This window comes from Prionailurus bengalensis, chromosome B3 (assembly GCF_016509475.1).
Source record: "Prionailurus bengalensis isolate Pbe53 chromosome B3, Fcat_Pben_1.1_paternal_pri, whole genome shotgun sequence".
NCBI classification, from domain to species: domain Eukaryota; kingdom Metazoa; phylum Chordata; class Mammalia; order Carnivora; family Felidae; genus Prionailurus; species Prionailurus bengalensis.
This window is the reverse complement of record NC_057355.1, coordinates 136,308,577-136,335,570: the sequence shown is the minus strand read 5'-3', so window position 1 is coordinate 136,335,570 and position 26,994 is coordinate 136,308,577. Positions and strand designations below refer to the sequence as shown.

At 51.9% G+C, this 26,994-nt stretch overlaps 1 protein-coding gene across 1 annotated transcript in view; it reads right to left on the bottom strand.

Moving 5' to 3' along the window:
* Positions 1 to 26,994, bottom strand: part of RIN3 (Ras and Rab interactor 3) — a 123,171-nt gene that overhangs the window by 95,245 nt on the left and 932 nt on the right. The gene's annotated exons all lie outside the window — the stretch shown is intronic.

Here is a 26,994-nt window from a genome sequence, read left to right as displayed (position 1 = left end):
CTACTCTTCGACAAGGCTTCCCAGAGCTAACGTTTATCAGCTGTTTCCCTGTTGGCGGGCCTTGAGCTTGGTGTTTTACATACAGTGTCTCTATGAATTTGCAAATGAAGTGATTTTTTTTAAAATAACATTTTAACATACACAACTCAACCATTTTTGGTATAGTCACAGAATTATGCAGCTATCAGTATAATTTTAAGACATTTCCATCACCCCAGAAGGAATCCCATACCCATAGGCAGCCATGATTTCCTCCCAACACCCCAGGCAGTGGCAACCACGAATCTACTTTCTATTTCTGTCTTGATAGATTGGCCGCTAGATATTTCATATAAGGAATCAGATAATATGTGGTCTTTTATGTTTGGTTTCTTTCATATATATATATATATATTTTTTTTAATGTTTATTTTTGAGAAAGAGAGAAAGAGAGAGAGAGAGAGAGAGACAAAGCATGAGTGGGGGAGGGGCAGAGAGAGAGGGAGATACAGAATCCAAAGCAGGCTTTAGGCTCTGAGCTGTCAGCACAGAGCCTGACGCGGGGCTCCAACCCAGGAACCATGAGATCATGACCTGAGCCGAAGTCAAATGCTCCACGGAGCCACCCAGGCGCCCCGCATATATATATTTAATTCCAGTGTAGTTAACATAGCATGATGTTAGTTTCAGGCATACAAAACAGCGATTCAACAATTCCATACATCACTCAGTGCTCATCAAGATACATGCACTCCTTGTTGATTGATAGGGGCATATGTACCCCAATGTTTATAGCAGTGCTTTCAACAATAGCCAAATTATGGAAAGAGCCTAAATGTCCATCAACTGACAAATGGATAAAGAAGATGTGGTTTATATATACAGCGGAATACTACTTGGCAATGAGAAACAATGAAATCTGGCCATTTGCAGCAACGTGGATGGAACTGGAGGGTATTATGCCAAGTGAAACAAGTCAGGCAGAGAAAGACAGATACCGTATGTTTTTACTCACAGGTGGATCCTGAGAAACTTAACAGAAGATCAATGGGGGAGGGAAAGGGGAAAAAAATAGTTATAAACAGGGAGGGAGGCAAACCATAAGAGGTTCTTAAATAGAGAGAACAAGCTGAGGGTTGATGGGGGTGGAGGGGCGGGGGCTGGTGGGGAAAATGGGGGATGGGCATGGAGGAGGACACTTGTTGGGAAGAGCCCTGGGCATTGTATGTAAGCGATGAGTCACCAGAACCTACCCCCAAACCAAGAGCACACTGTATACCTGAGCTGAAGTCCGACCCTTAACAGAATGAGCCACCAGGCACCCCCACGGCACCCTTACTGAAAACCAATTGAATGTAAGTTACAGCGGGGTTTGGAGCTCCCTAATCATACTGTTTCACCATCCTTCTGAGCATGCTGAGTATCCTCTTTGTATTTTCGAAACGCAGAGTCTCAAACAGGGACTCTTTTGAGTTCCCCCGATGCGCCCTGAGCAGTGAAGAAAGACACATTACCATCACTTCCCTCATCTAGATATCCTACCCCTATTAACGTGACGCGACACGGCACCAGCTTTTCCCCAGCTACATACGCAAGCAACACTCTGATAAACGGTGGGAAACTGTTGCATTCTGAGGTCGGGATTCCCACTGTCGAAATGAAGGGAAATAACAGACCTACGGGATGAGCAGCGGTTGTGACAAACGCCGTATTCATCAGGAGAACAGGTAGGATATAAAGGCGGTGGCACTGAGCTCAGACTCAGGAGACCACGGTCTCGTTCTGTTGTTCACTATGTGACCGTGGGGCACTCACTCCTGCTCTCTAGGTTCCGCGACCTCTTGAGAAAAATGAGCAGGCTGAACTGGACCTGGGACGGCAAGTAGGTTGAACGTGCACGCGGTCGGTGGCCGCTGCTTAGACTGATGTTGAAGGCTCCGCAGGGGGAAAGAAGGCTAGGACACAGCGTGCTGTCTGCCATGGGCTCTGTCTGGTTCTGCCATGCACCGACATGGACCAGACCAGGGACTAAGGCTCTTTCCAGCACTATGAATTCCACGATTCTGGACTCAACTGACCCGTGGCTGGATGCCACCTAAAGGCTTCTCTCCCTAGCTGGGCTGGCTCGGCCCCAGCAGACAGCCTGCGAGAAGGCAGGCGGCCAGCCCAGCTTCTCTGTGGCCTCCTTCCTGCCAGATGCTTTTCCTCGACGTGTAGAAGCTGAGCCACAGCTGCTGCCGGATTCTACCTCTGGCCCAGCGTTTGGTGCACACGGGACCAAAAACGCGGCCCCGGGCTGACCACGGGGATGGAAGAGACGGGGCCAGTTTCAGAGTCAGAATGTCTTAAGCCTGTAACGTGCACAACCCACGGCCCGGTTTCACAGGCTAAATGCATGCCTGAGGCCCTGGTGGGTTCCCACCGACGCCTGGGGGCTCCGAGGACGGTGTTTGGAAAATCGTGTTGTGAGAAAGTTCCCTGGCTTTCTCTCCACCCAGAAACCGAAAGGCCTTCTGCGAGGCGGTGGGACACAGGGTGCAGCTTAAGCCGCGCCCCCGCCCCCCCACCCTCCCCCCACCCCCCCACCCAACACTTGGTGGGTTAGCCTCAGGAACCTGGGATGCGGTGCTGTGGGCCCCTGCCCACAGCTTCTCAGAGGGGAAGTCAGCTTAAGCAGGTCTTCCGGACCCCGGAAGTGCTGAGAACGGGTCAGGCTGTCTCAGTTTGCACGTCACAGCCCACATCAAGGGGTCTAGCAGGTCAAAGGCCTTCAAACTTTCCACACCTGTGTGTGCTGCCGACCTCTGTTGCTTGGCACATGCCAGGCACTGCCCGGCTCCCAGCCCTGCCTTCCAGGCTGTCTGCCGGGTCCTCCGCTGACCCCAAGGGTTCCACCTGCTTAGACTGAGCCACTCCAGGGCCCCGGTGGAGCCTGGTGGAGCCAGGCTCCAGTGCTGAGCCCTCTGGTGGCTGCTCCCACTATGCCGGGCCTGCCCCCAGACCCCATGTCTCAGGTTTGACTGCTGGCTCATAGCTTCTCTCTGCATGGCCCTTGGCCCTGGCCAATCTGTGCTCCTGAGAGCCTTGGACACCACAGCCTCCTGGGAACCTGGGTCAAGTTCCTCCACCCTCCTGATGGGTAGTAACTTTGTCTGGCTCACAGGTCACAGCCTCTGTCCCTATCCCAGCCAGCCCCTTGAACCCAGCCTTACTTGACTCAGCCTGCTGGCCCTGTCCACACACCAGTCCTAGGCTAAGACTACCCACTCCCATCAAGACCCAGCTCATAGATGATAATACCAATTCTTTCCCCAGTGCTGTGTGCAATTGGGCTCTGAGCGATGGCAAGGGCTGGGCTGATTAGTGGTTTGAGCACGGGCTCGGGAACCAGACAGCCTGGACTAGAATCCCAGCTTGGTGACCTTGACAAGTGACTAAAGCTCTCTCTGCCTCACTTTCTTTACACTTAAGATGGGAGGTATGAAAGGCACCTGGGTGGCTCAGTTGGTTAAGCGTCCGACTTTGGCTCAGGGCACGATCTCACGGTTCATGGGTTTGAGCCCCATGTCGGGCTCTGTGCTGATAGTTCAGAGCCTGAAACCTGCTTCGGATTCTGTGTCTCCTTCTCTCTCTCTCTCTCTCTGCCCCTCCCCAGCTCGTGCTCTGTCTCTCTCAGTCTCTCAAAAATAAAATTAAATAAATAAATAAAATTTCAAAAATTAAAAAAAAAAAAAGATGGGAGATATGAGCATTACTACCTTATGGGATTCTGTAAAGAGTTCGGGATAGTGCCCGGCATACAGCAAGCATCAATGATGTTACTCTCAACCATTCAGTCATCCAATGAGTATTTATTGAGCATCTACTATGGACCAGACAAAATTCTAGTCTTGCCACGATAATAATTACAAAAATAATCATACATAGTGAAAAAGCAGCTGACATTTCCCTCCTTCCTCGCGTCCCCTGCCTCTGCCCAAATCCTTAGAAACTTCACTGAACATGAAGATGGTTACTGGAAAAGAGAGCATTTGGGGGACAGATTTCCTGCCTGGGACTGAAGCTGGATGCAGTGGGGACACAAGAACCCAGGTCACCAAGGGCATTGGGCAGGCCCGTGAGCAGCTGTGACACCTGTATGTTGACATGGGCTGCGGCCACCTCTGCAAAGACACACAGGAGAGGGACCAAGTGTTGCCCTCGGTGGGGGACGGGGAGGCTGGGGCACAGGGGTGGGAGGAAGGCGTTTCACTGTATACCTTCTTTTGCACCTTTTAAATCCAACTCATGTGACTCTACCACCTGTTCCCAAAATAATTAAAACAATTTGTAACTTTGAAAAAGAAAAGTTCTCATCAAGGGGATTTCAGATGTGGAACCGAGCTGGGTTCTGCACAAGCACATCTAGAGAACGCTGCTTTCTTGTTTTGGCTAAGATGGCACATGCAGGTCATTTCCCTTCTAGAACTTATCTCAGAGAGATATTTCAGAGGTGAGATAAGGCTCCACGGACAAAGATGTTTACTGCAACGTGACTTACAGACGTCAAGAAGGAGAATCAAATGGTGAACGTCTCTTGTCACGGCCCGTCTGCTCCCGGCGCTCTGTGTCAGTCATGTCTACCGCTGTGCGCCCAGGCTCAGCACAGAATAGGTGCTCAATGAAATTTTTTTAAATGCTTGAATGACTGGGGAAGGATTAGTACGATACGAAATTGGCAACAGCCAATTATTTTTGATCTACAAAGAAAGCAACTTTAGATATTCAATCTAATACAAACCCTGGAATCACATATCTACAAAGATACAGCTGCACATGTGCAAAATGAAAAACAGACAAAGATACTCGCTGGGTTCACTGCAGCATTGTCTGCAATGGGGAAGAGACTGGAAACAATCTAAACGTCCATCGGAAAGGGGCTGGGTGAATGAATGGATACCAGGCAACTGCTACAAGAAGAATGAAGAAGCCCTCTTTACACTGACATGCAAAGGCTTCTGGGACATGTGGTTACATGACAAAAACAAATTACAGAACACTATGTATACTGTGAAAAAAAAAGATCATTTGCATTTGGAAAAAAGGCACTGGAAGAAGATGCAAGAAACTAATCACTAGCTGAGCAAGTATAGGAACAGACACACAGGAGACAAGGTGGGAAGAATTTTTCACTATACATCTTTGAAAAATATATATATGTATATTTAAAAATATATAAAAATATATAAAATATATTAAAAATATATAAAAATATATGTATATATTTTTTAATGTTTATTTATTTTGAGAGAGAGAGAGAGAGCAGGACAGGGGCAGAGAGAGAGGGAGAGAGAGAATCCCAAGCAGGCTCCAAACTGTCAGTGATGGAGAGCTCGATCTCATGAACTGTGACATCATGACCTGAGCCGAAACCAAGAGTCAGATGCTTAACTGACTGAGCCGCCCAGGCACCCCTAAAAATATATTTTTATTTTGAACCCTGTGAATGTGTTACATACTCAAAAATAAATTAATACTGTTTCCAGAGATTTCTGTGCACCAGGCATTGCTCTCTATTAACCACATTAATCCGTTAAAACAACCCTGTACCATAACTCTGGTTATCATTCCCATTTTACAGAGGGGGAAACTGAGGTACAGACGTTAAACAACTCACTAAGGCTATGGAATCGGTAAGGGCAGAGCTGGGATTTGAACTCTCTGAGTACACAGTCCATGTTCTCAACCACTCTGCCACGTCTCTCCAGGTTCCTGCTCATGATTTAAAATGAAACGTTGAAGAGTATAAACATATGAGGAGAGAATAAAGAGATGGAAAGACAGATCTGGTCTGCGGGGTGTCAAGGTATGAATTCTACACAAACCGATTTGAAGAATCCATACAATCCCAGCTGGATTCCCAAAGGTGTTCCATGAAAAGGCACGCAGAGGTGACAAGGGTCAAGGGCACCCCTGACACACTTGAAGAATGGGGGTAGGACTTGGTTTGCTGGGTACCAAGACCTGTTATAAAACTCCAGTGATTGGGGTGCCTGGTGGTTCAGTTGGTTGAGCGTCTGACTTCGGCTCAGGTCGTGATCTCGCAGCCCCGCGTCGGGCTCTGTGCTGACAGCTCGCAGCCTGGAGCCCGCTTCCAATCCTGTGTCTCCCTCTCTTTCTGCCACGCTCTGCCTCTCTCAAAAATAAACAAACATTTAAAAAATTAAAAAAAAAAAAAGTAAATCACTGTACAGTGATTAAGATGTTGTGGTACCGGCACAGGGACAGACAAGTCAGTGGACTAGAACAGTCCAGAAACAGACGGACACATACACAGGTCCTTGACTTATGCAGGGCCACAGCAGGACATTGAGGAAAAGAGCAGTCTCTGCAACAGAACGTGCTGAGGCAACTGGGTATCCACGTGGGAAGAAAAAAGAAACGTGACCTTTCTTCACAGCATATACAAAAATCAGTTCCAGGGAGACTCTGTCCTGACCTAAATGCGGAAAGCAAAACAAAGAGCTTCTGGAAGAAAATAAAGAATATCTTCACAATCTGGTGGAAGAGAGAGATTTCTAAGCAGCGCCCATGCGCGCGCGCGCACACACACACACACACACACACACACACACACCAACCTTAAATAAACCGATACGTTTGACTGCATTAAAATGAAGACTTTCTGGGGCGCCTGGGTGGCTCAGTCGGTTAAGCATCCGACTTCGGCTCAGGTCATGATCTCGCGGTCCGTGAGTTCGAGCCCCGCGTCGGGCTCTGTGCTGACAGCTCAGAGCCTGGAGCCTGTTTCGGATTCTGTGTCTCCCCCTCTCTCTCTGACCCTCCCCCGTTCATGCTGTCTCTCCCTGTCTCAAAGATAAATAAACGTTAAAAAAAAATATGAAGACTTTCTGTTCATCAAAACACTGTTAACAGAGTAAAGGCAAGCCCTCAGGGGGAAGGAGATCCCTGTAACTCACGTAAGCAACAACGGGCTGATTACTGCATTATGTACAGAACCTCCGCACATCAGTAAGGAAAAGACAAGACGTATATAAGCAAATAGAAATATGGGCAAGAGGCTTGAACTTCACACTGAGGACATCTCAGTGGCCAACAAGCATATGAAAAGATTCTCAACAGCATGAGGAATCCAGGAGCCTGGAATTACAACTCCAAGAGCCCACAGGAACGGCCAGCGTGAAGAAGACCGGCTTTGGCAAGGACCAGAAAGGAGTGGGAGCACCGGGGCCTTCCTGTTCCATCGGCGCAAATATAAACTGTTCCAGCAGCGATTGTTAATCCTGAAACGAAGGGATTGCTTTCTCCTTCTTTCACCCTTTTCTGTATATTGCAAATGTTTGCACCGAGTGTGCGTTATTCTGAAAATCAAAAAAATAATAGGTGAGCATTACAGGGGAAACAATGAAAGTGGAAGAAAGTGGAAGAACAAAGAACGGATGCCTACGAGCGCATCTCCCCCGGAGACCAGTCTGCTCCTCTGGGTCTCCCCATCACATAAAATGCCACATGTGGGGATTCGGAGAGATCACCGCGGCCCCCGCCTAGCTGTGCCTCAGCCACCCTGGACAAACCAAGGGAAGGGCTTCTGTCCCTAGGGATCCAACCTGATCCAACCCTCCCCTGACCTATGGCCCCTTGTCCTTTTCAGTCTCCTCATCTGGAGAAAAAATGGGAGACATCATGCTGACACCCACAGGGCCAAGGAGCCGGGCAGATCAGATGGAATTATGTACGTGGAAAGGTGGACACCCAGACATATGTAACACAAAACAGGTCAAAAAACCCAAACCGATTCCAAAAATTATTTTTCAGCCAGTAGAGATTTCCCAGCTTATGGTCTGGTCGGTGCTGTCCGAAGAACCGGGTGTGATAGTGGGAACGTCCTATGTCTGCCCTATCCAGTGTGGTCACCATTAGCTGCCTATGGCTATGGGGCACTTGAATTATGGCCAGTGTGACCGTCACTTTGTTTTAATTAACTTAATTTGTAAAACAGCTATAGGTGGCCGGAGGCTAAAGTATTGGACAACAGGGGTCTAGACTTTTGCACTGTTTAAATCTCCATGCGCGCGAACTCACGTACTTCGTGGGGGATTTGTTTTAATTAGAAAGAAGAAATAAGATAGAAAGGAAAATTCCACGCACGTTGAGGGTTATTACCATTAGCCGTTACTCTGTTCAGAAAGCTTTTCAAGGGGGAGATTCTGCTCTTGGCCACCTGTTCTGCTGTGTAAGGGCCCCTTCTCTTAGGAGGCCGGCTGCGGGTCCGGCTTTGCACACGGATCCTGGCCCACCCCTTCCTGAGCTTCTATAAAGTTCCCAGAGTCCATGCCCACCCTTCTGTTGCCTTGTCCTTCCCAGGGGTGGACCTGGTTAGGAAAATAGGGCTCAGATGGCTCTGGGGAGGCGTGTCCCTTGCCCCTGCCGGCCCCCTTTCCTTCAGGAGCACCCACAACATGTGGTAGCCCACATGTCCCCTGGTGACCCTGGCCTCTGGCCCCGCCTGCCGCTTACTCAGTGGTTCCCCATCATCTGGGGGAAAAAGGAAGGGGAGCAAAGTGCTCCCTTCCCCCACCTGCCACTGGGGCTGAGGAAGAAGAGGAGGCAAGGGGGGTGGGGAGAGCAGCAGCCCATGGTGGACATGACTCACCCAAGGGAGACAAGGGGCCTCAGTGCCCTTACTCAGGCCCCTCCTGCTGGATCTCTGCTGGGATTTCTTTTTTCCTTGCCCTTAGCCTCTGGGGGCCTGCCCAAATTCCACTCTGGGCCTGGCCTTTCAAGGTCTGTAGAATGAGACTGAGAACAGCACCGACCCTTCGGCGCACTGTGAGGACAAGACAGACCGCTGTGTGCGGAGCTTAACGGTGGGTCATTGATACATGGTCACTACAGACATTACTCATTCTGGACAGCGGAGTGGGGCCGAAAATGGTTTGCCCTGGAAAGAGAGCCGGGGTCTATCCTAGCCGTTCACTGCCGTCGTGTCCTGGGACGAGTCTCCCTCTGTCTCTGGACCTCAGATCTCCCAACAGTGAAGTAAGAGGAAGAATGCTTCCCCCTCCCCGCCACGACTACCTCAGGGGGTTGCTGGAAGGGTGAAACGTGACCATAGGGTGTGGGGATGTGCTCTGACAAGGTGAACCCCCGTTTCTAAACCGGGGGCGAGGTCAGGCACAGAGCCGTCCCGGGGCTGATTCCCGACGGCTGCCTGCCCGCGGGCACTGCCACGGGCGTGGGTATGCGGGCTGCGGACCACCCGCCTGGCAGCACCTTGCAGGAAACTGCCTCAGCGTCACATTCCTCCTGGTGACACTGAGTCACCCTGCCACCCACCCAACACTTGTTGTGACCACATTTCCTCTGCCGGGGGATAAGCGAATCATGTGAACGACCCAGCCTAACCAGTCCCGGTGTTTCTTGGCACCTGCCACGTCCTGGGCCCGGGCCCGTCTAGAAAAGCAAAAGGGATGCCCCTCTCCCTGCCTGAAATCCCACCCTTCGGGGCTGCATCTCTTGTAGGATTTGTTCCCGGCTACCAGCCACGCGCCTCTCCCTCCTCAGACCATACAGTCTGCACGGTCCCCAACGACTCAGCATGAGGGAAGTCACTAGTAGTGACTTTGCAAGAGTGGGAGGAAGCCGAGGACACTGGCTTACAAACTCCGGGGGCTGCTGGGAGGCCGGGGGGTGGACAGAGTCGGGAGCTGTGAGGAGCGGTCCGGAGGCATGGCAGGCACGCTCCAACCCCCCCAGGTTGAAGCATCTCCCCGTGACTCCGGGGCCCGGGTCACAAGGTGGGACTCCACCAGAGGATGAAGGGGGGCGCTGGCAGGTGGGACCAGGTGTATTTTTCCGCATGTCTCAGGTTCCTCACCTGGCCCATCCGTCCAGGGCTAAATCGGGGAGGGGGGCTAGGAGGTCACCCCACCCTGCCGGAGGGGCTCAGAAGGCTGGGGAGGGTCCAGCGGCCCTCTCACGGGGTGCGGGCTCACCCGGCAGCAGGCTCCCAGGCCCTTGGGGTGCAGGGGGTTCAGGGGCTCAGGACAGTGGCTCTGGACTCAGACAAAGCTGGGTCCAGGTCCAGGCTCTGCCACTGACGGCTGGGAGCTCCGATCAGGTCACTTGTCGGGCCTCATTTCTTTGCCTGTTAGCCAGGCACTGAAACCCCAGCCTCACGGGGCTGTGACAATTAACTGAGAACAAGCTCTCAGTGAAGGGGCCTGAAGTAAACCCTCGAGACCTAACTGCTGCCATTATAGCGACACACCTATGAGTGCCAAGAATCCTCGCTTTAAAAGAAACTTTTTTTTGGAAAATCTATTTATTTTTGAAAGAGAGAGACAGAGCACAAGCAGGGCAGGGGCAGAGAGAGAGGGAGACACAGAATCCGAAGCAGCAGGCTCCAGGCTCTGAGTTGTCAGCACAGGGCCCGACGCGGGGCTGGAACCCACCAACCGTGAAATCGTGACCTGAGCCCAAGTGGGACACTTAGCCGACTGAGCCACCCAGGCGCTCCGAGAATCCTCGCCTTTGGTCTGCCTTGACTGATATGCGGCTCCCTGTAAAGATTCTTCTATTGGAATCACAGAATATGAAATAGTAGCACTGACCACTCCCCTTCTTGGAAACTTTCCAAGTCTCGAATTTCACTGGAAGGGAGAGGACCACAGGACAGTGCCCATCCCAAGGATCTGTGCATTTTATTTATTTTTTTTTTTAATTTTTTTTTTCAACGTTTATTTATTTTGGGGACAGAGAGAGACAGAGCATGAATGGGGGAGGGGCAGAGAGAGAGGGAGACACAGAATCGGAGGCAGGCTCCAGGCTCCGAGCCATCAGCCCAGAGCCTGACGCGGGGCTCGAACTCCCGGACCGCGAGATCGTGACCTGGCTGAAGTCGGACGCTTAACCGACTGCGCCACCCAGGCACCCCGGATCTGTGCATTTTAAAGACAGACTGCACATAAAACGGGCACTTGTTAATTCAGAGGAACAAAGTGCTAGCAGCAGGAGAGCAGACGGTGCAGAGACTTGGGGCCCACATACCTACACGATGTAGATACAATCGGTTCTCATTTTTTTGTGGTTGTTACGTTCTGTAAAGTCACCGTGAACACTGAATTAGCGAATACTGAACCACCGTGTCCAGGGGGAACACAGGGTGACATTCCTGTGAGCTGCTGGTCACATTTTCATCACCCAATAATATATAACCTTCCCTACGTGCATTTTAAAAAAATATTTATTTATTCCTTTTGCGGGGGGGTGGGGGGGAAGAGAGAGAGAGAGAGAGAGAGAGAGAGAAAGAGAGAGAATCCCAAGCAGGCTCCGAGCTGTCAGTGCAGAACCCTACGTGCAGCTCAATCCCACAAACCATGAGATCATGACCTGAGCCAAGATAAAGAGTTGGACGCTTAACCGACTGAGCCACCCAGGGGCCCCATGTGTATTTATTTTTAAAGACACTCTACTTAATATATATTCTTGATGCATGAATACCAAATTCACAGCCGACAGCACGTCTAACTTGCCTAAATAAAGCTTCTTTAACACACACATTTTCTTGCAAGGCCATCACAGTGCTCTTGCATTTCAAAATGCGAGAACGGGCTTCAGTTCTGTGGTCGGGGGACATTTTAAACGGTGAAATCACCAACAAAATGCATACAAATGCAAAAAAAAAAAAAAAAAAAAAAAAAAAAAACCACGGCACTAAACAGACCCCGGCAAGGACCCTTGTTTGAAGGGTAAGAACTCAAACAGGAAGGTAGAGTGCCTCACCTCAACTGGCCTCAGGTGGGAATGTGCGTGTCAGAAGATTCCAATTTTTCCACCGCTCTGAGCATGTCTGCAAATGACGTCTGAAGGACTATGATTTGGGGGTTACGAATACTTTTAGCAAGTAGGACAATGTGTAAATGGGGAACGTGTGCGTAATAAGGCAAGTGTCCCTCCGTTAGGCTGGCACCAGTCATGACCTGGACGTGAGCCCTGGTCTCAGAGCAGAGCCCTGCAACAGACCTCGGGGCTGCGGTGGCATCTGAACAAGGACACAGCCCACCTCTCCCTGTGGAGCCCAAGCCGGGCACCTGCTCACCTCCAGCTGAGGCTGCTGGGGGGCCGCCTCGGTCAGTTCCCGTCAGAGGTGGAGGAGGTATCTGGGAGGAAAACGGGAGGACGATATTTGTGGCAACTACAGGAGGGGTCTCTGCCAGCGCCCCCCAAACCTGGGGGCGCCCCAAAAGTCACTCGCCTCCCTACAGACTGCCGCGAGCAGGTCGCCTGCGTGTCTTGATGAAGTTCCCACTGTGCGTGGCCGCCATGCGTCACGTGCTGTCCTGCACAGAGCCTGGCGCACAGTAGGGCTTTGTACCTCCACGCGGTGTGATCAGAGAGGTAAGGAAGCCAGCTCAAGTTCTCACAGCAGGTCAGGACAGACCCGGGACGGCGCCCAGATGAGGGTGTCATCCACGGCACCGGGGAGCCACAAGAGGGACCACAAACTGGCTTATTGCCAAAGGGATGAGTGGAGTAGATGAGACAGCGTGGGGCTAGGGCCCTTCAGGAGACCACTGACCGTGGTTCAGGGTTATTTTTTTTTCACTTATTTTCCAAAGTTTATTTTATTCGTTTGATTAGGCTCCACACCCAACGTGGGGCCCAAACTCACAAGCCCGAGATCGAGAGTCACACGCTCTGCTGACTGAGCCGGCCGGGCGTCCCTGGTTCTGGCTTCCTGAACACCTACTACGTGTCAGACTCTGTTCAAGCTCCTCGCGCGTGTTAACTCCTATGATACGGTAAGAGCTCTGCGAACTCAGAACCATTAGTATCCCTGTGTTACAGAGGAGGAAACTGAGGCAGAGGGTAGACTGTCAACCCTGACAGTTGGCTCCAGGGTTCACGACACCCATAACCATTGCACCGTGACGTTCCGCTCATCAGCTCCACGCGTCCAGCCACGCTGAGCTGCGAGGGCCACCCTCCCCTGGGGAGGCGGGGGCCGGACCCCCACGCTGCCATGGCACAGACCCAGTCCGCCACCAGGCTCCGTCCACTCTACCTCCTAGATATGCTCCAGCGGGCCCACTTCTCCCCTGCCGAGACCCTTGTCCAGGCCAGCATCACTGCTCGCCTGGAGCCCTGCGGGTGCTTCCTTTGGGTCTCCCCACACACTGCTGCCCCCACCCCGCATCCTTCTTCACACAGAAGCCCGAATGCGAGCCGGCCCTCGTGGTTCCCTACCCGAAACCTATACCCTTTGTGCAACCGTTTGTGTGACTGTATTTGCCACTGCCTGAAACTGGAAACGACCCAAATGTGCTGCCGTGGGTGAGTGGACGCACCACCTATGGTGTGTCCGATACGATGAAATATTCTCAGCCGTGAAAACGAACACCATCCTGAGACACAGCCACGGCCAGATCTCCCATGCACTCAGCTAAGTGAAAGAAGCCGGGCTCGCAAGGCAGCGTGCATAGGGCGTTCTCAAAAAGGCAGAACTCGAGGACCTAAGAAATTTGTGACTGCCAGGATTGGGGTGTGGGGGGCGGGGAATTCTGCACAGGGACAGGCTATTCCATATCTCGGTTGTGGTGGCACTTACACAACCGTCTACGTTTGCCGAAGTGTGTAGAAATGAACACACAAGAAGGTGAATTTTACTCTATGTAAATTTTAGCTTGTTATGGATTGGACCGTGTCCCCCAAAAAGATACGCTGAAGTCTTAACTGCCAGCCCCTCAGAATGTGACCTTATTTGGAAGGAGGGTTGTTGCGGATGCGACGAGTTGAGATGAGGTCATACTGGAGCAGGGTGGGCCCGGATCCAGTATGACCGGTGTCCTTATAAGAAGAGAACAGACAGAGACACACACACAGGCAGCTGACGGTCACGTAACGAACAAGGCAGAGGCTGGGGTGATGCTGCTGCAAGCCGAGGGCCCCCACGGACGGCCTGGGGCCCCCAGAAGCTGGGAAGAGGAAGGGCGAGTCTGCCCAGTCTCACAGGCCCCGATGCCATCTTGATTTCGGACCCCTGGCCTCCAGAACTGTGAGAGAATAAATTTCTCTTGCTTTAACCCCCCCTAGTCTGTGTTACGTCGTTAGAGCAGCCCTGGGAAATGGATACACAGCTGAGATTTTTAAATGCGCAACAAACCTGTCTCACTCTCCGTGGCCTCCGGGGGACTGCTGTCTGGTCCCCTCTCCGGCACAGGCCATCCTCCATCCATGCAGGGTGCTAATGTCCGGCCCGCTGAGCCTGCAGCACCCCCCACACGGCCAAGCTGGCTCACCCCACATTCATGCGGGAAACTCCCAGGCGTTGCTCAGCCTGGCTCTCGCCCCCAAGAGAGCTGTCCCAGATGCACCCGCGTCTGAGCAAGATACCCTCAGCCAGCTGGTACCCCGGCACTCCAGGTGACTATCCTGCACCCCGTAGGCACAACACTGCACGTCGCTCCTATGTCCCCACAAGACGGAGGGTCCTTGCGGCCAGGGTGAGTCGTCAGGTCATTGCTGGACGAGCGCCGTGCTCCCGGACACTGAGCTGGCTGGGAGTCTAAGGCCTGGGGAAGAGCTTGGGGCTTCGGCAGTTACCCCGCATCGTGCCCAGCTCAGCCCCGGCCCTGCAGAGGTGGCGCCAGGAGTCGCACCAGGGGTGCCTGCTTTCCCCAGCCACGGCCTCTGCGCTTAGGGCCTCCCGCCCAGAGTCGGCCTCGACAGCTTGTCCAGGACCCCCGCCCCTGGTCTACTGGTCCCCCTGCAAGATGCAGGCCTCCCAGGCCCCTTTCCTTCTCCCACATGCCCTCTGTCCTGTCAACCTCTCCTGACCTCTCTCCTCGGCATTAACCTGCCATATATTCACTCAACAAACATTTTCCAAGCCTTGTGCTGGACGCTCCTCCCCAGCCCTCACACCTCTCGCTCAGCACGACTGTTCTGGGAGTTGAACACCGCCTAGCACGGTGCTCAGTTGGCGATGACACCCTGCCAAGAGGAGCCGCTTTTTGCCCTCGGGAGCTACGGTCTACTGGGCCAGACAGTACACTGTGAGGGCGTGAGGAGCAAGGCTCTGAGGGTGCTGAGGGGTCTTCTACTGTCCGGGCTTCCAGCTCGCCTGTTTGACGCCTCTGCACACGTTAGAAAAAGACACTCCTTCCTCCCCATGAATGCAGGCAATCCCCTCACCACCCTCTCACCACTTGACATCGTGCGTGGCTTGGCAGGAGAATGAATTTTCAGCCCCCACGTGTTTCTCTCTCAGCCAGGTGCCTCTGTGCAGTGAACAACCTGCACAACTGTATGCAACAGCCCTGGAGGCCTGACAGTCTCCTAGGCTTTTTACAGGAGGTGTAAGTGGGGTGCGTGTACTCAGTCTCCGAGGCAGGAAAGAGCTCACCTTTCCAGAGGCTGGAGGGAGAGGCAGTCGGTGAAGACTGATGTGCCAGTACCCCTCCCCCCGCCCCCATCTCCAATGCCTCATGCAAAGGAATGGCCTAGGCACCTTCACAGAGCCTTGGAAAGAGCCTGGGTCCAGCTGTTGAGACATCAGGACGATCACTTCCCCTCTCTGTGCCACAGACTCATCTGTAAGCAGGGGCTGGATTAGGGAGTCCCCAGAGAAAAACTGAGCTCTGGACATCTGATGATGCTAGAAGCAGGGATGGGGGCTGCTTTGGCCTATAAAAAGAAGACGACTGTCTTTCAAGCCCTTTCCAGGGACACTTGCTCAGCCTGTCAAGACAGCCCACCCCACTCAATCCCAGGCCACACATGGGACCTCTCAGACACAGGCAGCCCTGAGGGCCTCTGCATGCCCAGGGGGCAATCCTGGGCTGTGCAGGACCACTCCGAGCAGGCTCTGATAGGCTCCAAATAAGTCTGTGCTATCCTCGGAAGGGGATGTCAAGCCCTGGCCATTTCTGGACAAATCTCTCCCAAGGCCAGGCAGAGAGGTCATTCAAGACCTCCAGCGGCCGGTGTTCAGCACAAACCCACCCTGGCACCCAGCAAGCGCTCAATAAAGAGGCAATGAATGAATGAATGAATGAATGCATGAATGAATGAACGGGCAAATGGTGCCAGCCAGCAGGGACACAGGCGCTGCTGAGACTGGGCCCGGCCTTTCTCGTGCTTGTGTGACAGGAGACTCGATCTCAGAAGGAGCTGCAGAGGTCAGCACAGGGGGGGTTAACCTATGAGGGTTCTCCATCTAGAGCAGAGATGGGGAAACTGAGGCTGAGAGAAGAGACACAGTTGCTCAGCAGTATTTAGCCCTGTCAAGGCACAGAACTGGGGAGTCAGAACTCAAGCCAGAATAGCTAGTCTGCAGCTTCTGGTGAAATCTAAAACTCACAGACACCCAGTATGAAGAAAATGTTTGCAATCTAGTCTTTGAAATAAGAGCCCTAGTCTACCCAAAACTGCCTTTTCTCTCTCTCCTCCTCTTCTTCCTTCCAACCTCCACTAGGAAATGAAGACTCGCAGGCAGCCCTGCAAAGCAGCTTTATTATTTCTGACACAATCTGCTGCTGGATGGACGAGAGAGAAAAGTTTTTATGTTAGTTAGGATCAAGTTTGTCTGTGAGTATCAGAAAATCTAAAATAACAGTGACTTAATTCATATAGAGTCGTATTCTTCTGTTATAGAAAAGCCCGAGGAAGTGGTCCAGAGTCGGGATGATGCTCCAACATGTCTAGGACCCTTACTATATTGTTGCTGCCCCCTATATAGCTTCCATTCTCAAATTGACTTCAAAGTCCAATATGGATGCTTCGACTCCCACCATCACATCTGCATTCCAGCCAACAGGGAAGAGGAAAGGAGAGAAAGCCACGCCCCTTCTCTTTAAGGACATGTCCAAGCAAACTGCACTCCTCACTTATATTTCACCATCCTGAACTTAATCACATGGCCACACCTAGCAGTGTTCAGCTAAAATTTACACCCAATTAAAATTCAGGGACCAATCAACAGGCTCTACTTCACCCTTGAGTTCAAATACTCTAGGGTGGTGATCTATCTCAAAGAATTGGGCCTCAAACCCTAGCCCCACATAAGTTTCCACCTAAGTTTTCAGTTCATTTAAAACAGAAAGGACTAGAAAGAAGTTGACCAGTGTCTGTGCCAACTGCAATCATTAATCATATGAGGCCACCAAAGATGATACATGGGTAACATATGTCCACAGCACAGCATATAAAAATGCATATAGGAAACAATGAAAAAAAAAGGAACACAAATTAACATATACATGCAGATCAAAACTGCATGCAAAGACTGAAATTAACAGGCACTCAGACTGGGTGTAGCCTCAAAGAGATTAAAATGTTTGATGCTTTAAATGCCACTATTTTTGTGTGACCTTTTTCAGGTATGTAATAAATTTTGGGGAGAAAACCAATAGTGTATGAATTCGTGTGCACACACACACACTATATACATACGGGAAAGAGCTCCCAACCCCTTGTAATGGCAACAACCTTGTAAAGCAGGGATCCTCCTTGCTCCATGTGGCAGAGAAAAAAAAGAAAGGTGTCCTGGCAGGTAAGGTGCAGGGACTTGCCTAGGGTTGCCCAGCTCTGAAATAGACCTGTGGTCTTCGCCACCATGGTAAAATCCAAACTCTTCCACTTGTTACCAAGGGGGCCCCAACTCCCTTTCTAGGTTCACCCCACACAGAACTCTCCCTCCCTGTCCCCCAACCAGGCTCTTGAGGGCTTCCACATGCAACTTGTCCTTTCTCACCTTCCTGCTCTGTGCTTTTCTCCTATGAGGATGCCCTTCTCTGCATACACCTGATTTCAGCTGTTAAAAACTTACTTATCCTTCAAAACCCAGTCCAGATGCCACCTCTACCAGAATGTCATTCCTGCTTACCATAGCATAGGCATGTTTGTATGTTTTTATGTAGTGCCCTGTGAGTTAGTTATGTGCATATTTCTCATATTTTCCCTAATAGATAAACTGGAAACTCCTCGATGTTCAGTTAATGGACAGACAGATAGATGAATGAATGGGTGGGTGGATGGATGGATGGGAGGATGGGAGGATAGATGGATGGGTGAATGGATGGAAGGATGGATGGATGGATGGATGGATGGATGGATGGAAGGAAGGAAGGAAGGATGGATGGATGGATGGATGGATGGATGGATAGACGGATGGATGGATGGATGGATGGATGGATGGATGGATGGATAGATGGAAGGATGGATGGATGTGAAGATGGATGGATGGAAGGAAGGAAAGAAGGAAGGAAGGATAGAAGGATGGATGGATGGAAGGATGGATGGAAGGGAGGATGGATGGATGGATGGAAGGACAGATGGATAGATGGATGTGAGGATGGATGGAAGGAAGGAAGGAAGGAAGGAAGGATGGATGGAAGGGAGGATGGATGGATGGATGGAAGGAAGGAAGGAAGGATGGAAGGGAGGATGGATGGATGGAAGGGAGGATGGATGGATGGAAGGATGGAAGGATGGATGGATGGATGGATGGATGGATGGATGGAAGGATGGAAGGATGGACAGACAGACAGAAGGAAGGGTGGGTGGGTGGGTGGGTGGATGGATGGATGGATGGAAGCAAGGAAGGATGGATGGATGGAAGCAAGGAAGGATGGATGGATGGAAGCAAGGAAGGATGGATGGATGGAAGGATGGATGAATGGATGGATGGATGGATGGATGGATGGATGGGAGGATGGGAAGATGGATGGATGGATAGATGGATAAAGAAGATACTAGTTGAGAAAAGAATCCCTGAATGTATTTTATATGGATGCTCTCTCAAAAATGACAAGAACAGAAAGAAGTAAGCATAATAAATGCCATCATCAGAGGCACCTGGGTGGCTTAGTTGGTTAGGTGTCTGACTTTGGCTCAGGTCATGGTCTTGCGGTTTGTGAGTTCAAGCCCCACGTTGGGCTCTGTGCTGACAGCTCAGAGCCTGGAACCTGCTTTGGATTCTGTGTCTCCCTCTCTCTCTGCCCCTCCCCCCCTTACGCTATGTCTCTCTCGCGCTCAAGAATAAACACTTTTTTAAAATTTTTTTAAAAATAAATAAATGCTGTCATCAGATGCCATCGGTAGAAAGCTAAGTCCTTGCTTCGAACTGCAATATCCCTAGAGAAACTTAGAGTAGCCATCTCTGACAGTGATTGAGATTAAGGAAGCTGGAGACATGGAGGCTGGGGAGAAAGGTCCCTGATGAATTCCTCCTTGATAGCTTGCTCCTTTAGCGAAAGATCATCAGACTGACAATTTCAGATGCAGAGTCCTTTATTTCTTTGGTTTCCAGGGGTGGGTGAAAAAGCACACTTACTGACCCCAGGAATAATTTCGCTCTGGGGAAACCTGTGCCCAAAAAGAAGTCTTCTCTGCAACTGTCGTGGCCCCCTTTCCTCCTTCCAGGCTGTCCCTCTCCACATCCCTCTCTCCTCTATCTTCAGAAAACAGGCTTTTTCATCAGCCCTGATATCTCCTGTCAAATGTGAGTCAAGGAGCTGGGGTGGTGTTGACGTTTGAAGTCCCATCTCTTAACTAGGGGATAAAAAGTTCTTGGCTTTGACTGAGATCCCAGAGTCAGTGGTGAAGCGGGGGCCACCTTCATGGGGGAAGGGTCGCACAGGATGGTCCCTCTAAGGCAGATCTTACCATCAGGATCCAAAGGTCCCCAACCCTAGCCTCCCCCGCCTAGAATCCTTATGTCCCCCACCCCAGGCTCCAGGCTTGTGGGTGGAGCCAGGTTCGGGGTAGGGCGGGGGCGGGGCAGGGGGGGAACCGTCACTCTGCCTGGTCCTAGGACAGAGCGTGCAGGGGGGGCCTGGCCCTGAGGCTGGTGCCATGAGCCCATAGGATGTGGCCTGAGTGTGCACTGTTACCACAGTGCACACGACACAACAGCCCTTGACCACAACCGCTCTCTAGCCCATTTCTTTTAAAAAGGAACTAACATTTTTCATAGCGGGCTGGTTCGTTCTCTCAAATGAGTACAAATTGGAGTGGGAACACTCCCAGGAACTCCCAGAAATTACTGGCGAGATGGGGGCAAGGCACTCTGATGACCCCCCAGAGTTGTTTCTGACCCCCAGAAGTTTTGACCCCCAGAATGGTTTTAGCCACTGGGGCGGCCTCCTCAAGCTCCACCCCCCTGGGCAGAAGAGCTGCCTGGGGCAGCAGAGGACTTACTGGCAGGTGGAGAGAGCCTGAGGTGGCGGCCATGATGGTGGCTTCCAGATGCTTCTATCAAAGGCCAAGGCTGACAGCCACATAGGTATGGAGTCCGTAAGGCCCTCCCCACCGCCCTATGGACACCGAGTCAGAGGGAAGGATTCCTCTGTACCCACCATCGCTTTTCTCTCTTTCCAAGCCACGCAGGCAGGAGGGAAGGTTCTGGGTTCACTGGGTAGCTCTGTGGGGGGTGGGCAGGGGAGGCACGAGGTGCCATCTGCGGCCTGCAGGCACAGGGACAGCTGTCTACTTCAGGACGGTACCGGGTGTGCTGTGGGGAGGCCCCGGGGGTTACCTGGCAGAGAAACGCTCCCTCGGATGTCATCCCTCTCAAGCCCTGATGGGACAGCCTTCCCACCAGAAACTCCGCGACGTGAGGCTGCCTGTGATCTCCTCGGTGTCTCCTCAGCAACCACCCAAAATGGCCAGCGCGGGAATCCAGTCACACTCAGAGACGCCACTCCAATGCCGTCCAGCCGGCACATTCTAGCAGGACACCAGAGGCCTATCCCCAGAGTGGGCTTCCACAACCCATGCACTTTTTCTTTAAAAACGGTTTTTCAAAAATAAACCCACAGCAGCGAGAAAACATTTCCTTCCAGGTACTCGGTCACGGTGATGACCCAGAAGTCTCCCTTCTGAGTCTTTGTTTCATATGAAAGTGTACCCGTATATTCTAGACTGTTCCACAGGCTGCCCTTCCAGCCATCAGAAGGAAGCAAGGCTAGGTCATCTCCAGCTGGCACATCAATCCCCTGAGCTCTGATATTACTCCAGGACACCAGCTTCTGCTGCCCGTTGGCCAGTATTCGGGGAATCACTGAATGTCAGACCAAGGGGGAACCTAGAGATCACTGAGTTCGTTGAAAAATGGGGCCCAGCGACAGACACTTGCTTCCTAGTATTCTCCCAAATCACCACAGGGACAGGACTCTGGAGACATCCTACATCCTCAGCAAGCCCCTAGCATCTTCCAGATGAGCAAAGGATAATACAATTAGGGGGACTCCGACCCCCAGGTGTAGCTGGCTCTGGCATGGGCATGAAGGGGGTGCAGGACAGACGAATCCTCCTGAAGCAACTATAGCAGCGTTTCTCAGACTTTCCTTCAGCAATTTTTATTTTGCAAAAAAAGACACCAAAAACTAACAACCACCATCAATTTACCCAATCGTTTCATAGAAAAAAGGAGGCTTAACATGGCAAACAAAACAAAACTCCCATCTCAGAATAAAAGACAGTTCTGCCCTGGGGGCGCCTGGGTGGCTCAGTCGGTTGAGCGACTTCAGCTCAGATCATGATCTCACGGTTCTTGAGTTCGAGCCCTACCTCGGGCTCTGTGCTGACAGCTGGGAGCCTGGAGCCTGCTTCGGATGCTGTGCCTCCCTCTCTCTCTGCCCCTTCCCTGCTCCCACTCTGTCTCTTGCTCTCTCAAAAATAAATAAACAGTTAAAAAAAAAAAAAGACAGTTCTGCCCAGGAAAAGAGGTTGGCAGCCTTGGCTGATACACATCACTCACACACACACACACACACACACACACACACACACACACACACACACACATCTTCCTAGTTTTTCAGTGGACCACAGACCTGCCCTCGGGACACAATGACCCAGGCTGGGCTCACCCAGAACCTGTACAGCCAGCTAACTCTGCTCTCTCAGCTGAGGACGAAGTATCTATTGGTAATCCAGAGCTGGCTTCACTGTCTCCCACCCTCTCTCTCGGAGAAGTGAGGGAGCACAGCTAGAATTAGGGGACCCCACTGAGGAGGATAAAACGAAGTGACTGGTGCCTATACAGGGTCCCTACCCAATTTCCTGGGTGGCCAGCCGCCTTGTTGTCCCACAAGGGAAGGCTGCGAGGCAATTTTTAGAATCCTGTTCAGTATGTCATTGTTCTCAAGTGTTTATTGAGTGCCAGCTGTGTGCAGGACAAAAAGCTATGGATGTGAAGATCTGATCCCTTTTATTTGGAAGTTCATAATCTAAACAGGAAGACATGATATTAATGGGGTTTTGGTTTCTTGCTAGGTAAATAAGTAGCTTGTGCATAAAGTTTTTTGAGGATTCAAAAAGAGCTGGTGTGGATGGAAGGCTTCATGGAGGAGGTGACGGCATTCCAGTTGGAAGGAACTTTGTGGGCAAAGGCAGGGGAGGCTATGGCAGCTGTGCGTGCCAAGGGGAACAGAAAAAGTAAGGCTGTACATTGGCTTCGTGAAGGACTGGAATGGGGTATGGAAGACAGGGAGTCCTTAAGGGGTTCTTAAATAGGAGATCATGGCACCTAAGGGTGACCAGGGGTTATGGGAGTCATGCTGTTTTCTCCACCCCTCCTGGGGGACCTCGATGTGGCTGTCTGTCTGTCTTCTGTCTCTAGCAGCAAGAACCATTTCACCAGAAGGGCTTATTTTGGGGTGGGTGGGGGGAGCGGGTCGTGGTAGGATGAGGTCAAGGGGAGATCTACAGTTTAGAAAAGTCATTAACATCGTGATTTTCGTCTTTAGTTCCAGTGCTGAAGAAAACATCCATGTTTTGGCCGCCCCTGGGGCATGGGATAAACGGCAGGTTCAGGGTAACAGTTACATAGCCAAAAGTTCTAGAGCTGGCTGCCAGAGCAGCACTCACTGTCTCCAAGCCAACTTGCCAAGAACAAGATGACTCCTGGGCCCTCACTCCCTTCTGAAGGTGACTCCCGGATGGGGGGGGGGGGGAGGGTGGGCAGAGAGCCACGGGGGCAAACAGGAAGTCTGGAACTTTTCTGAGGCACTTCCCCCCGGTTGGGGCTCTTTCTGGGCACCCAGACGCTGAGGATGGGCCCTCTTCCTACGCCAGGACTTTCTGTTAGTGTCTCCCAACCAAGATGTGCCTCTCTCGTTCTGATAAGGGAGGGGTAGACCCTCCACTTTCCCCCTTCCAAGTTTGCTCAGACACTTCTCCCCTCCAAACCTGCCCTCCCTCCTCATTGCTCCCTACCCAGTTCTGCTCATTTGTCATGGCCTGCATAGGCATGAACTGGCGACAACCCTCACTCAAGGGACAGATGGACTCTGGGAAGTGATGTAAGGGACCGAGTGTGTGGTTGCCAATCAGCATTCCTTCCTCCCCTCTGCTCTGGCCCCTTCCTGAGAGGCACTGCAGGTCAGCTCAGATTCCTGTCTATAAAGTGGAGCTCCAGGAAGGCCTGAGAGGGCAGTGAGGGGCCTGGGCGGGTCCCCCCACCCTTCAACCATCATACCTATTTTTGGTTGGGTTCCCTCTTTTATTTCCCGATCCCCTGGATTAAAATGCAGGTGCCTTTATAGGATTTGTAGTTTTTAATGTTTTCAGTCTCAGTAAAGATCACTAAACAGGGACCCAGGCCCAGGATGGGTCTTATCAAGTGGTAGGGGAGATTGGGAAGAGGTCCTCAGGGACAAATGTGCTGAGACTCCCCTGTCCCAAGCAGACCTTGAGCCTTCACTCCCTAATGCTTCCCAGGGGAGGCACGGGGGCTTCTCAGGGTTCAGAAGTACAGGCCTGAGCTGGTTAGGTAACCCTTTGCTGCCTGTGGGCCACAGCCTCTCTTCTGGTCTGGAAGGGGGTGGGTCTCCCAGCTGAGTGCCAGCCAGGACCACCCAGAGGCATTAGCCCCTGCAAGCAAGGAGGCCCAGGTCGGCGGGCAGAGCTGGAGTTGGTATCTGGGACCCTGAATTCATCACTGCTCTGGGTGGGCCCGACCCCAGAGGAGTCCCCTGTCTTAGAGCTGGGAGTGAATGAGGGACTTCTCTCAAGGAGTTCAGCGGGATCCCCGCATTATGTTAGGCATGAGGCAGAAAGCCAGGGGTCTCCCAAACCCTGGGGCTTTGCCCAGGCAGCCCCTTCAAGGCCCAAGGCTCAGGAGACCCAATTTCTAGGCCCAGCCCCACCTCCAGCGCCTAAGACCTTGGGTAAATCACTTCCTCTTTCTGGGTCTCCTTTCTCTTGTCGTTAAATTAGGGGATCGGAGGGGCCCCTGGGTGGCTCAGTCGGTTGGGCGTTCGACTTCAGCTCAGGTCACGATCTCGCGGTCTGTGAGTTCGAGCCCCGCGTCAGACTCTGGGCTGATGGCTCAGAGCCTGGAGCCTGCTTCCGATTCTGCGTCTCCCTCTCTCTCTGCCCCTCCCCCGTTCATGCTCTGTCTCTCTCTGTCTCAAAAATAAATAAACGTTAAAATTTTTTTTTTTAAATTAGGAGATTGGATTAGATGCAAGAGTGGAATCCTTTTTCAAATAAAATCTTTTTTTTTTTTTCAACGTTTATTTATTTTTGGGACAGAGAGACAGAGCATGAACGGGGGAGGGGCAGAGAGAGAGGGAGACACAGAATCGGAAACAGGCTCCAGGCTCCGACCCATCAGCCCAGAGCCAGACGCGGGGCTCGAACTCACGGACCGCGAGATCGCGACCTGGCTGAAGCCGGACGCTTAACCGACTGCGCCACCCAGGCGCCCCTCAAATAAAATCTTAAGCAGACTCTCAATTCATCAAACATAAAAGTGTGGGCTTTGAGTATACGCGTCCTCAGTGACCCCTGCACACAGGTTGGCGTCCGGCCCCTCCACAGGTCACGGCTTCACCGGGGTCATCTCTGCACCTCCCCACTCCCTCCTCACCTCCAGTTCATCCCTTCAGAGGCTAGCCCCTCCTCTGTCTCCCTGGTCACTACCCACCCTCCTGCCTGCTGAAGAACTTCCTTCCCAGCAGATTTCTCTGCTTCGGCCTTCTCTGCTACAGTCTGTCTGCGATACAGCCCCAATCCGAATCAGATCACCTCTGTGTGCGAACCCCATCTGCAGCCCCCAGCACCCCCCAAGCCTTAACCCCACCAGACCACCTTCTGTCATCGTCTCCCACATCAGCTGCAAGTGGGAAGGGGCTTGGTTTAATGCTGGGCACCCACCCCCACCTAATGTAAACACTATTTGTTGAACCGAAGGAGAAAAAGTGTCTACACCTAGGATACTGGGCAGTCTGTCTTTTCTTTCTCCCCAGCCGACATCTGCACCAAGGAGGAGACAGACCCTGCTTGCCAAGGTCCTCACACTCCTATTCCAGGGGGCTCTCTGAGCTCTGGGGGGGTCAGAGTAGGAGACATTCTTCCCAGCTGTCTGAACATCACAGCGAGAAGGAGAGGACTTTTGGAAGCCCAGTGGAAAGAGGAGTCCTCCTCTGAGGACTCAGAACCCAGCCCCAAGTGGTCGGTGGGGTCTGGGGGTGGCATGGGGGTGAGGAGTCACAGATGATTGCTCCTCCTCATCTTTGGACTGTAACACAGGTGGACATGCGGCCCGGGGAACAGGCGGTGCCTGGGGTGCACCCGAAAACTGCCTTGTAGTACTTGAGAGTCAAGGTCTGGGCTCCCCAGGGCAGAACAGGGTCTGATATGGTAAGAAGTTAGAGGGAGGCACCTGCAACTCAAGTTCAGGAATTCCTGTCTTCGGACTGCCACAGTGGTGGCAAGTTCTCCGTCCCTGGAGGTATGCAAGTACCTACCAGGTATGAGTTTCGGTGAGATACTATTTAGGAACCCTTCCAGCACAAAAGGTCCTCTTAAATAAAGTGATATTTTTAGCAGCAAACCAATATTCCTTAGAATGTGCCAGGCACATCTAAGCAGGCCTGAGCTGGTGTGTTAACCCTCGGCTGCCTGTAGGCAGCTGCTTGAATATTAACTCATCCAAACCTCATAACAATCCTATGAAGTTGGTGTTATTATTACCCCCAATTTACAGAGGAGGCAAGACCAGGTCTCTTGTCCAAGGTTAAATAACTGGTACTATTATCAACAAGTGGGAATAATAATAATAATAATTATTATTATTAAGAGTTTACCCTATAGGCCAATGTGCAAAACTCTTTATGCATTATCTCATTTAACCCTCAAAACAACCCTGTGAGGATAGTTACTGCCACTTATCTTCATTTTATAGATAGGTAAACTCAGGCACAGAGAGGTTAAGTAACGGGTCCAGTAATGAACAAAGAAAAGCAAGAGGAAGTAGGTGAGGGGGGGTCACTCCTGGGGAGGGGTGGGGAAAGGGAAGCTGGACAGGTCAGGACCCTGGCCCCTCACCACCCCTTCTTCCATGGGAAACTCCTCCTAGCTCCACCCTGTAATATTGGGTGTGGCAGAGACTTGCCCCTGAGGGGCCCCCTCCCCAACATAATTTCCAATTCTTCCCACCGGATGGCATTTGTCTTTCCAGAGGTTACTTCCAAGAGAAAGCATACAGGCAGAACTTCTGGGGAAGGGCGGCGATGGGGCAAAAGGGAGGAGGAAGGCATTCAGATCCAGAAGAGTTTAAGCCCCCAGCCCGCCAGAGTGGGAACCAGTCACCTCCAGCTGTCCCCCAGTCCAGAACTGCACAAGATCGGCCCATCCCTCTTGTTTTTTACAGAGCAGAGAACTGAGGCCCTGGGAGCTGGAGCTAGGGGTCATGGAGCTCCTGGGGTCATAGAGCTCCTGGGGTCATGGAGCTCCTGGGGTCATGGAGCTAGGCCAGGCAGCAGCTGGGTGTCCATCACAGAAACAGGCCCGGGAGTTTTAAACCGAAAAGCCAGGAATGGCAGCCTCGGGGCAGGGGTGGGCACCCGTCAACCTTGACACCCCGAAAGGTTCTAAGAGGCTTTCCCAAGAATCCACCACTGGAACTGAAGCCTCTTCAACCCCCTGAAGCTTCGCGAGACGCCCGCTGGGCTGGGCGGCGGGGAGGGAACCTTCTCCCCGGAGCGCAGCCCTGAGCAATGT